Source organism: Mastigoproctus giganteus, chromosome 8, assembly GCF_048544385.1.
Source record: "Mastigoproctus giganteus isolate SK-2022 chromosome 8, ASM4854438v1, whole genome shotgun sequence".
Taxonomy (NCBI): Eukaryota; Metazoa; Arthropoda; class Arachnida; order Uropygi; family Thelyphonidae; genus Mastigoproctus; species Mastigoproctus giganteus.
The window spans coordinates 216825978-216838847 of record NC_143582.1 but is presented as its reverse complement, the minus strand read 5'-3'; the positions used below and the strand labels follow the sequence as shown (position 1 = coordinate 216838847).

At 38.2% G+C, this 12870-nt stretch overlaps 1 protein-coding gene across 1 annotated transcript in view; it reads right to left on the bottom strand.

Annotated features, from left to right (window-relative positions):
- The window catches only part of yata (N-terminal kinase-like protein yata), a 238753-nt gene that overhangs the window by 97985 nt on the left and 127898 nt on the right, over nt 1-12870 (bottom strand). The gene's annotated exons all lie outside the window — the stretch shown is intronic.

The window sequence follows — 12870 nt, the reverse complement described above, 5'->3', positions numbered from 1 at the left end:
CTAACAGGTCTATAATTACTTGTGTCAGCCTTTGATCCTCCTTTGTGAATTGGGGTTACATTTGCACATCTCCAGTCTATGGGTACCTCCCCTGAGTCCAAAGAAGCTCTCATAATTATGGCTAGGGGTTTGCATACTTCCTTTGCTGCCTCCTTTAATATAACTGGATAGATCCCATCCACCCCAGGTGCCTTTTTTATGTTTATCCTCAACAATCTCTCCTCCACTTTCCTCTCAGTTATTACAAAATCATCCAGCTCACTGCCAATGTTTACTTTACTTACATCATTCTCCTTCCTGAATAACTCCTCATGCGTGAATGTAGATGCAAAATACTCGTTTAGATTGTTAGCCACCTGAGCAGGATCCTCAACTGTTGAACCATCAATATCCAGTGGACCAATCTTATTCATCCCTTTCCTTCTTGAGTTTAAATATGTAAAGAACTCTTTTCTGTTTTTCTTTGCATCCTTTGCCAAGGATTTTTCGTAGTCTGCCTTTGCCTGCCTAATCTCCTTTGTGACTTGGTTACAGACCAACTTATATCTATCATAGGCTTCCATGTCACCCATTAATTTGTATGTATCCCATGCATTTTTCTTCTCTGCCACATGTCTCATTAGTTCATCTGACAACCATTTAGGCCTAAACCTTGAACAATATTTCTTAGTTGGTATGTAAAGCCTGGTAGCCTCCAAGATTAGTTCCTTGAATGCTTCCCATTTTGAGTTTGCTGTTGGTAACCTCATCAGTTGGTCCCACTGCCTAAATACTGTCTCAGACCATCATAGTCGCCTTTACGAAAACAAAAACCCTTCCCTTTACCTCTGATGGTAGTTACCTCCTTGAGTAAATCCCACTTCAACACACTGTGATCACTGCCACCTAGTGGTTCATTTATCTGCAGATTCTTAATGCATGAAGAATCACTACTGATAATCAGATCAAGAGTATTGCTCCCTCTTGTTGCCTCACGAACATGCTGATGTAGAAAACAATCATCCAATAAATCCACAAAAGCCTTGCTAGTGTGCGAGTGACCAAGGCACAAATTCCAGTCAATATCTGGGAAATTAAAATCCCCCATTATAAGACTCTCTGATTTACTGGCCCACTCTATTTCCCTGTACAATATCTTATTATACTCATCAGAGTCATTAGGCCTATAGCACACTCCTACTCTCAATTTTGATTTCCCTATGCGTATGTCACACCAAACTGACTCGACACTGCCCTGTCCATCGATGTCGACTGGCTTCACTTCCTTGGACTTTATGTGTTTCTTAACTAATAGCATAACCCCTCCTCCCCTCCTCTCCTGTCTATCCTTTCTATACACATTGTATTCCCCAAATTCCAGTTCCGCATTCCTTATATACCTTAGCCATAATTATGAGAGCTTCCTTGGACTCAGGGGAGGTACCCATTGACTGGAGATGTGCAAATGTGACCCCAATTCACAAAGGGGGATCAAAGGCTGACACAAGTAATTATAGACCTGTGAGTTTAACTTCTGTTCCCGGAAAATTAATGGAGGCACTGGTGAAAGAAGCACTGCAGGATCATCTAGACAAGACTTCAGTTATAGCTAGGACACAGCATGGTTTTGTTAAGGGGAAGTCTTGCCTGACCAATTTGATTGGATACTATGATGCAGTCACAAAAGAACTGGATGCAGGGAATAACTTTGATATTATATACTTGGATCTTAGAAAGGCTTTTGATACTGTTGCACATGGAAGACTGCTGCACAAATTGGAGCAGTGTGGCATTGGAGGCAAGTTGCTGCTATGGATAAAGGGGTGGTTGAGGGGGAGAAGACAGAGAGTGGTAATCAATGGACACTGCTCATCGTGGACTAATGTTATTAGTGGAGTCCCTCAGGGTTCAGTATTGGGGCCTTTATTGTTTTCTGTATTTATAAATGATATTGATGATGGTATATCAGGCTTAATGTCCAAGTTTGCAGACGATACAAAGGTTGGCAGGGTTGTCAAGGACACTACTGACACTATGCTGCTGCAACAGGATTTGGAAAGGTTGAGCAGATGGGCTTCGAGGTGGCAAATGAAGTTTAACATTGACAAATGTAAAGTACTACATATGGGAAACAGCAACCCCAGAGCAACGTATCAACTCTGTGGTACTACACTGACAGTGGTAGAGAATGAAAGGGACCTGGGGGTGGTGGTGCAGGCAGATATGAAGTTCTCTGAGCAGTGCAGACGAGCTGCAAGAGTAGCTCATGGTGTATTGTCAATGATATATAGAAATTTTTCTAGCAGGGATAAGGAGGTGATTATTCCCTTGTATAAGGCAATGGTCAGGCCACACCTAGAGTACTGTATACAGGCCTGGAGGCCTCATTTCAGGAAGGATGTAGAGCTGCTGGAACGAGTACAGAGAAGGGCAACTAGATTGGTGAATGGGACAAAGGGGTTCTCTTACGAAGAAAGGCTTAAGTTTTGCAAATTACAGTGTCTGGAAACTAGGCACCAGCGGGGTGATCTGATAGAGGTGTACAAAGCCTTGAATGGTTTGAGCATGCTCAATGCTGATGGGATTCTTCCTCTAGCTCAGAAAAATCACCTGAGAGGGCATAAATTCAAATTGAGGAAAGACAGATGTAGGATAGATGTGCGGAAATTTGCCTTTAGCCAGCGGGTGGTTGGTGGGTGGAACAGACTTCCATCCCTTGTCGTGGAAGTTGATAGCCTAAATAAGTTTAAGGCTCAGCTGGACAGGTATTTCGAACGAACAGAGGGGTGAAGTGGAAGTGGTTATTTTTATTTATTTATGTTACTTTTTTTTTTTTTTTTTTTTTTTTTTTTTGGCTGATGCTGCATAAGCTTGCTTTCTTGCATCAAATGCCTCTACTAATGCTAATGCTAAATGCTAATATCTGTGTGACACCACGTCTCTGATATCCCAACAATATCTGCCTTTGATGTTTTGAGCAATACCTCAAATTCATCAAATTTATTTACCAAACTCCTAGCATTGGTGTACACGCAGGTATACATGCACCTGTTTCTATTCTTAGCTACCCTAACACAACCCATGTGTTTACTTGTACCGCAATGACTCCCAGCAGTCTCTGAAATATCTTGCATCTTGTTTTTCAGGCTTCTGCTCATTTCAATAGAAGCAGTGCAAGAATCACTTCCACCTCTGCCAGTGGCTACTGTTAATCTATTAGTCCTTGTATCCCCCCCAACTAGCAGTTTTCCGACCCACCTAACACTGCCTCGACAGCATCAGCAAAAATTCTTGCACCCTTTCTATTTAAGTGTATCCCATCCCTGTAGAAGCAATCTCTCCTGTTAACAAGTACAGTCCAGGCTGAAAAAAATTCTACCCCTTGAGCCTTGCACAATCCCTCCAGGGCCGAATTGATCGACAAGGCTCTCATCATATACTCCCTCCTATCTTGTCTGGGCAGAATTGCAGACACTTTCAAATTCAACCCTAATTCACGGCTTTTTTTCAACAGTGACCTGTACTTGCTAAGTAATTCCCCCGGTCTCCTACTCTTAATATCATTAGTATGACGTTGTTCTGAAAATACTCCCGTATATTACAAATACTTCCATGGTGCGAAGCAAGACATACAGCATCGCAAAAAAGTACCCACTAGTAACGTGCTATTCTAGTTGATCGTTTCAGGCAGGCTGTTCGAGGAATGTATGTTACTCTCTTGTTTTAAAGAGAATCTATATATTATATATATATATTTTTTTTAATTGTAAAATTAAAATATATCTGTAGTGAAAGTACTAAATTTAAACTAATATTCTGTTTGTATTCTGGGACTGCACATTTGTGTTGTGGTGTTTTGGAAACAGATATAACATTACCAGAGCTGTTATATAACATTAGCTTGGCTAGTATGGTATTTTTCGTATACTGTACTTGGTTTCCAATATGCCCACCATCGGCTCAATACTATGAAATATTAAATGAGTTTTATTAGGTAGTCATGTCTGAAAATTGTTTTTCTTAAGGACAAAGAACTGTGCAAATAAAATTTAATATTCTGAAATTTTTATTGTTAAATAATACAAATTAGAAAATACCATATAATATTTTTAGTTATGAAGTTAGATTTTGAAGAATCCTAAAATGTACTTCGTTACATTCATCCGTCTTAAAAACCGGCTGAACTGAATTTAATAACGCCATACAAACAATCCAACACTAAATACACACAAAATACTATAATAGCTATTAATACACTGGTTGACGAAATTAACAGAACACTTAGAAAACGTAAACGTGGTGTAACTCGTTCAGCTTGCTATGAAATGGGACAAAATTTGGTAAGCTGTTGTACCACAGAATAACAATGAAATGAACTGACAGCAAGAAACTTCGGACAGGTACAAAGGACATTTATATAAAATTTCTTATATAAATGTCCTTCGGTATTCTTATAAAATTACCTTCTTGGTAATTTTATAAGAATTACCAAGAAGGTCGCATTACAGAAGTCGATAATGATGCTCGAAAATATGGTCACATGACATCAGCACGGCGAATGATCCCCTCCAAAGGCTAAACAGGCTGGACAGCGGTGAACCAAGTTCAATATAATGGAGTCTATAAGATTCTGTGGAAACAAATCCCATTGTTCCACTTGCATCGATCATAGCTCACCAAGTGACCAATGAGTTGGCTGTTGGCGTACAGTGCGACACGCAACGGCTTCTAACACATGTTCATTAGGATTTAAGTCTGGTGATGGTGCTCGACTCGCCAGTCGTTCGATAGATTTAGTTTCAAAATATTGCTACACCACTTGAGGCTCTCGTGGGTAGCACAGTTGGTAGGATCGCAGTCATTCCGCACCGGGTGAAAAAGACCTGGGTTAGAGTCCCGTCGATGATGGAAAGAATTTTATGGACCTTTTTCACAACGTGGCTGAATTAGTCGAGGCGAGGATCGCATCGTCTCTCTGAACGGATATTTCATCCAGCAAAGAGAAATCTACCTCACAACACACTCAATTTACAGACGATATACTGGATGGTTATAAAATAAGTTTCCCTATTCAGGAGACCCTAGTGTCAAAACGGTTAGAGTTAGCGCTGTGACATGGACCACTCCGCAATCGTGGAACATTTCTGGTCGACCCACAATGACTTTAACCCTAAATGCGATTACGAAGTGATTGACGAATCCTGACACTTCTGCCACCGCCACCTTTGGCTAGAATCATTAAACACATCACACAATTCAAGAACCTTGAATCGCTGCAAGGCCACGAGACTACATCCTATCTTGGAATCAACTGTCTTGAAGCTCGACAAATGCTGGCAGCAAACCCACACACGTCCATGTACCAACAATGAATGCCAATCTAGTATATAAATGCCCAATCACGCAGCCACGTATGCACCAGAGCATGCACAACTCTTGTATCTGTTAAATCTTTATCTCTAGCATCCATATTTTGTTAGAATCTGTATACATTATAATGCTGAAGAAAGGGTTGGTTTACCCTGAGAGATCCATTTTTAGTCATTAAAATTTGTCCTGGATGTATACTCTATTGTTATTTTCTTTTAGTCATGGAATCCAGTATCACAGGCCCTTTTTTATTTATCAAAAAAGTGATTAACGACCAGCACTTCTTCAGGATGACTTGGATAGCTTTGGAATTTATCAGATAAGTGGAAATCATTACATTGCAAAATGCAAGGTTTTACACTTGGGAAAGAGCAACCCCAAAAAAACTTATATCTTGGAGAAGTTGAATTAAAAACAGTAGAGGAATAATGGGAGTTAGGAAATACAGGCAACCATGAAGTTCTATGTGATTTGCATGCAAGCAGCAAGTAATTCTGTGGATGATTTATCAAACTGCTTGTAGTGATATAGAAGATGTAATTCTCCTGTATAAACAATTGTTAGAATACATTTGGATACTGTTCAGTATGGAGACTACACCAAAAGACAACAAGCTTCTTGAAAAAGTCTGATGATGGACAACATCGCAATGTTCATAGTAAATGACACTAGAACCAGAGGACATAAATTCAAACCAAGGGAAAAGAACCATAGGCTGGACTGCATGAAGTTTTTCTTTAGTCAGCAAATTGTAGTGATATAGAAGATGTAATTCTCCTGTATAAAGCAACTGTTAGAATACATTTGGATACTGTTCAGTATGGATACTACACCAAAAGACAAGCTCCTTGAAAAAGTCTGATGATGGACAACATAGCAATGTTCATAGTAAATGACACTAGAACCAGAGGACAAAAATTCAAATCAAGGGAAAAGAACTGTAGGCTGGACTGCATGAAGTTTTTCTTTAGTCAGCACGTTGTTAATCATTGGAATAAGTTGCCTTCGTGGATAGTTGAGGTAGACATCTTGATTAAACTCAACAGCCTGCTGAATCTGGTGCCTATGAGAAGGAAACACACAAAGTAGTGTTTTTAGTTTGTACACTTTTTTTTGCCTTAAGCTTCTTTGCAATGTATGGTAATTCTAATACTAAAGGTTGCATGGATAAATGTAAAAAAATTTGGGACCATAAGTTTGATACTCCCCCCCACCAACAAAGATAACATTGAGGTAAACAGAAGGATGATAAGGACATATCATCCTTCAGAAGGATGATGATAAGGATGACAAAGATTCAATAGGAGTGATGGGAATACTAATAGAAAGAAATAAACAAATCTGGAAATGATTAAAGACGTGTACATATTAATATACTGGAAAAGACTAGGATTGAAAGAAAAGAAAGTGCTGTTCGTTCCCAATTATGTTTCATATGTTTAAGAGATGAGAGAGGAAGTGAAGATGGGAGAAAAATGTTAGTGTTAAATTTGCCGATTATATGGCATTAGCAGCAGATTCACAGGAAGGGTTACAAAAATTGGACAACAGGTTAAAGGTTAAAAGAAGGTTATGATAGGTACAAGACAGAAATAAATATTGTAAAGACAAAGGATATGAGAGTGGGAAAAGAAAGTCACAACTTAAATATTGTGGTAAAGGGAGAGGATAGAACAGGTGAAGTGAATATAGGTATTTATTCCAAAAGTAGTAAAGAAATAAGAATAGCAACAGGGAAAAAAAACAAAAAAAACTGAAAAATGCCAATGGAAGATATCAGAAGACTGGTGAGTTCTAAGATGTGGAAGGGAACAGGAAATATAAAAATTGATTTTTTTTTTTTTTATTTTATTTTTTTTATGTAAACCCCAAACACGAGAGGTATTAGAACCTATGGTACTTAGTACCGTGCGTGGGTTGGAGGTTGAGAAGACGAAATAAGATATTTTTTGACATTGGACTTGAACTTCTGTAGACTAATTTTCAGGAAACACGTATGAAGGAAGGTTGTTCCAGAAAACGGCAGTTGAATAAATAAATGAGGAAGATGAAAAGTTGGTTCTGTGAGTTTGAAGTAAGACAGTAAATGGATGTTGGCTGGCGGCAGCACATGTTCGGACTGTTTTGAAAGAGAGAGCGGGAATTATAGAAGCTAATTCAGAAGAACAGTGCCCATGGAAATATCTGTAAAAGAGGCATGCAGCAGAAACAATACGTCTATGAGACAGCGAGTGCAGAGACTCTGTTAGAGATGAGTCATTAATTAACCTAACTGCCCTCTTCTGAACAGAATCAAGAAGCCTGAGAGAGGCTTTGGGGGCACCACCCCAAATGTGGGAACAATATTCCATGGTAGGGCGGATTTGCAATTTGTACAGAGTGAACAGCTGTTTCGAAGAAAAGTAACACCAAGAGCGAAAGAGAAAACAAAGTTTTTTATATGCAGAGGAAGCAATATTTGTAATCTGCTTGTTGTGCCAAGAGAGATTAGAAGTCAGGGTAATCCCAAAAGAGATATCTCAACTTGCATAGGTGGGAAGGAGCAGCAGTGCATAGCACACGCTTCTTGATTAGACCGGGGTTTGAGCCCGTCAATACCAAATATGGGGGATGCAGAAAGGTCAAGGGAATGACCACCGCATATTCCCGGAGCAATATGGCCTTAGTTGCTAATGCTCCTAAAAACCAAATCACACACACACACACTCAACTTGCATAGAAATCAGAGTGTCCCCAAAGATAAACATAGGAGCAGAAGAATCCTTTTTGCGAGATATAAGACAAGACTGAGTTTTAGAAGGATTGAAATCAACTAAGTTGTCTTTGCCCCACTGGAGAATTATCTGGAGATCATCATTTAAGGAATTAGTAGCAGATTTTCGAGAAGTTGAAGCTGATTGAGCAGGTTTCTCAAAATGGAAAGTTGAATGCAATGTGCTATCATCGGCAAAACTACGGATAGCATTTCCAGTTAATGGAAGAAGGTCATTAATATACAAGAGGAAAAGAGTGGAGGAAAGAACTGAACCTAGGGGTACACTGGCATTAGTGGAGAAGTTAGAAGACAGAGAGCCAACTACCATCACCCTCAGTGAGCGATCAGAGAGAAAACTGGATAAAACTTGGCTGAACCAATTACAAAAAACAGTTGGCAAACCATAAGATGGAAGCTTGTTTAGAAGACCTTTATGCCAAACATGATCGAAAGCCTTTGAGATGTCAAGAGCAACTGCTTGTTGTTGTTTGTTATTTGGTTTTTTTAAGAGCATTAGCAACTAAGGCCATATTGCTCCGGGGATATGCGGTGGTCATTCCCTGACCTTTCCGCAGCCTCCGTATTTGGTGGTCACGGGCTTGAACCCCGGTCTAATCAAGAAGCGTGTGACTATGAACTGCTGCTCCTGCCCACCTGGCTACGGAGACGCCAGCAACTGCTTGTGTTTCACCAAACTTTCCATTGAATTAGTCCTTTTAATTGCGTTAATTTGATTTTTAATTGTTTTAAATTGATTTGAATTGTGTTAAATTGATTATTTAATTATTTATATTTTACTCTAATGTACCGGTAAGTTGTCGATTTTTTCGTTTTTATTTCTGGAGGGTATCATACGGAAGTGTTCTACGTACTATATTGAGGTAAACTCCTCTTATTATTTTACTAATATTATTATCAACGTAGAACATATTGAGTATTACAGCTCTGATTCATACTATCTAATTGAATTAGTCCATAAATGGGTAACATAAGCCACAATATCACTAGTGGATCGACACTGATGGAATCCATACTGGCAATCGTTGATTAGATGGAAGGTTTCTAGGTAGTTTAAGAGTTGGCAATTAATTGATTTCTCCATTAGGTTAGAAAGAGTAGAAGTAATTGCAATGGGATGATAATTGGATGAGAGGGATTTGTCACCCTTTTTAGGAACTGGCTGGATATGAGCAAACTTCCAAGCAAAAAGAAAAACACCTTTGGAATAAGAAAGTGAAAAAAGACGGCAAAGAACAGGAGTAAGTTCAGGAGCACAGGTTTTGAGAACAAGTGGAAAAATACCATCAGGATCTGGATCTTTCTTAGCATCGAGATTCGTCAAAATCCTTCTGACATCCTTTTGACGGAAGACCACAGGAGGCATTGAATGGAGCGTGTTGGGAATGGTGGGAGGTGTTTTACCAAGATCAGTAATACATGAGTTGGAAGAAAAATGTGATGCTAGCAGGTCAGCTTTATCCTTGGCTGAAGTGACAGCAGAACCATCTGGTTTGGACAGAGGTGGGAGCAGAGATGGGCAAAAGTTGCAGCCAACAGCTTCGGCAAGAGACCAGAATGCTCGGCTACCATTAGGGCAAGAAGCAAGTTTTCTACTCTTAAGAAAGTCACAACTTAAATATTGTGGTAAAGGGAGAGAGTAGAACAGGTTAGGTGAATATAGGTATTTATTCCAAAAGTAGTAAGGAAATAAGAATAGCAACAGAAAAAAAAAACGAAAAATGCCAAGAATGGAAGATATCAGAAGACCGGTGAGTTCTAACTGGTCTGTAATTACTCGTCTCACCCTAAGATTCCCCTTTGTGAATTGGCGATACATTTGCACATCTCTAGTCCGTAGGGACTTCCCCTGAATCCAAGGATGCTCTCATAATTATGGCTAAAGGTTTGCTTACTTCCTTTGCCACCTCCTTTAATATAACTGGATAGATCCCATCCATCCCAGATGCTTTTCTTATGTTTCACTTCAACAATTTCTTCTCCACTTTGCTCTCAGTTATTACAATATCATTAAGCACCTTGTTACAGTTTGATAAACTTCTGGAATTTTCCTCACTTAATAACTCCTCATGTGCAAATGTAAATGCAAAATACTCATTCAGATTATTAGCTATCCAAGTACGATCATCAACAGTCGAACCATCGATATCAAGTGGACCAATCTTATTCATCCTCTTTCTTCTAGTTTATATAAGTAAAGAAGTCCTTGCTGTTTTTCTTTGCATCATTTGCAAAAAGATTTCTTGCAATATGGCTTTGTTTGCCTAACCTCTTTTGTGACTTGATTACCGACTAGCTTATGTCTGCCATAGGCTTCTGTGTCACCTGATAATTTATATGCATCCCATGCATTTTCCTTCTCTGCCATGAGTCTTACTAATCCATCTGACATCCATTTAGGCCTAAATCTTGACCAATATTTCTTAATCGGTATGAAAAGCCTAGTAGCTTCCACGATTAGTTCCTTGAATGCTTCCCACTTAAAATTTGCCATTGGTGACATCAGCAGTTGGTCCCACCGTACAAAATTTAAAAACTGTCTGAGACCACTGCAGTCACCTTAACGGAAGCAAAACCTTTTCCTTTATCCCTAATGGTAATTATATCTTTAAGTAAATCCCACATCAGTACACTGTGATCACTGCTACCTAGTGGTTCCTTTATCTATGAATAATCACTGCTGATAACCAGATCAATAGTATTATCCTGTCTGGTTGCCTCTCTAACATGCTGCTGCCGAAAACAATCATCCAATAAATCCACAAAAGTCTTGGTAGTGTGCGATGACCAACCCACAAGTTCCAGTCAATATTTGGAAAGTTAAAATTGCCCATTTTAACACAATCTGATTTACTGGCCCATTCTATTTCTCTGTACAATTGTCAGTACAGTAGAGTACACTGGGGTTGAAGTCCCTAACTGCTAAATACGGTCAATCTACCAACAAGCACTGGACCAGCGGGGCAGATTCTGGTCCATTTCCCTTAACATGAATTGTTGAGGAGGTTTCCATTCTGTAGTGGATTGATAATGGCTGATATTGATAAAGCTTTCCTATATGTGGTTTATACTTTAATTGTCTCCCTTTGTTGTTGGCTGATAAGTGTGGAGGCTGCATTTTAGGATCCTCCATACATTTTCACTGGTGTTATTGGGAGGAACTGGATGTTCACTCTAAAACATTTATATCATTTCTTTGAAGCCACTCCTTAGTCCTGTTTGAACTATGGGTAGGTGCAAAATCATGTTTATAAATGAAAGGCATGTCTAAAAAATATTCTGACAGAACAAAAAACAATTTTTCAATGAGAAAAGCATCATAAGTACACAAAGTTCCTCAACAAATGGCATGGGTCCTACTCCTGCAGAACAAACATTACCGTAAAGGTTAATAAATAGATAGTTATTAGATAGTTTAATAAAATTTGTGTTAAACTGCCACACATGGCAGTTTAACACAAACTTTATTAAAATATCAATTTTAATAAACTTCTTTGACCATGCTAATCTTCTTTTTTTGTTTACTACTTATTATAGGCTTTTACTTTGAAACACAGAATGAAAATTCAAATTAAAATTTAATAGAATAGTAACATGTATTTCATAGTTTTTGATAATTGAAAAAAAAAATGACTCTTCTTTATAAAAGAAGTGTTCTGATTTGCTCTTTGATTTTTAAAATGAGGGCATCCATTCTGCATAACTGAAGCTGAGAGAGAGAAAGAGAGAGAGAGAGAGAGAGAGAGAGAGAGAGAGAGAGAGAGAGAGAGAGAGAGAGAGAGAGAGAGAGAGAGAACCATTCTTCCCATGCTCAGTAATGGCTCTCAGTGTTGAAGGCCATGAAAAACTGAGCTTTTTAGCTATTTATTTTCAATTTTATCTACTTTTGTGAATAATTTTTTCTGTAAACTCAATGAACAACATTTCTTCTTGCTTATTTCAAGACTGCATCATTCTACCCTTACTGTACTATTCTGACTATATAATAGTCACTTTAACTTAAACATAAAGATAATTTTGGAGTTTACAAACCAAATTCAACATATATTTTAAATTTGTGAAACAACTGAGAATATTGAAAATTTGTGATTTTCAATATAATAATATTTAAATCTTTTCAGTATTTTATACAAAAACACCTGTTAAAGCATGAACTTCAAATATTTCCAGGAATATTCAAAATTTTTTGGACTTGAGCTATATATATCCATTTTCTCATAAATGCTGTCTAGAGCAGTGGTTCCCCAACTGGGGTTTGCGGACCCCTGCGGGTCCATAGACCAGTTCCAGGGGTCTGCAAAATGACCCTCTGGAAATGGTCAAATTATTCGTTCTATGTATAGCAAATTGATATAAATAAAGTTATTATTATATATTTATGTAAAAATAAGAATAAAGTTGAGTTGTTTTAAACATAAAACTTGGAATTTTTTTTTTCAGAAAACCCAGTGTTTACACACACACACACACACACACACACACAGAGAGAGAGAGAGAGAGAGAGAGAGAGGGGGGGGTCCACAAACTTTTCTTTTTATTTTTGGAGGGGTCTATAGATCTCAGTAGTTTTGGCACCACTGATCTAGAGTATAAAAATTATTATGGTATTATAAAGAAGGCTCAATTATTATGATGTAATTTCTTTACACATCATTATAATAACAAAAGCAATAACAATATGATAACAGTGATAATCTATTTAGTGCTTTCAAGTTAGCTATATCAATAAATAGCATGCATAGAAAGTG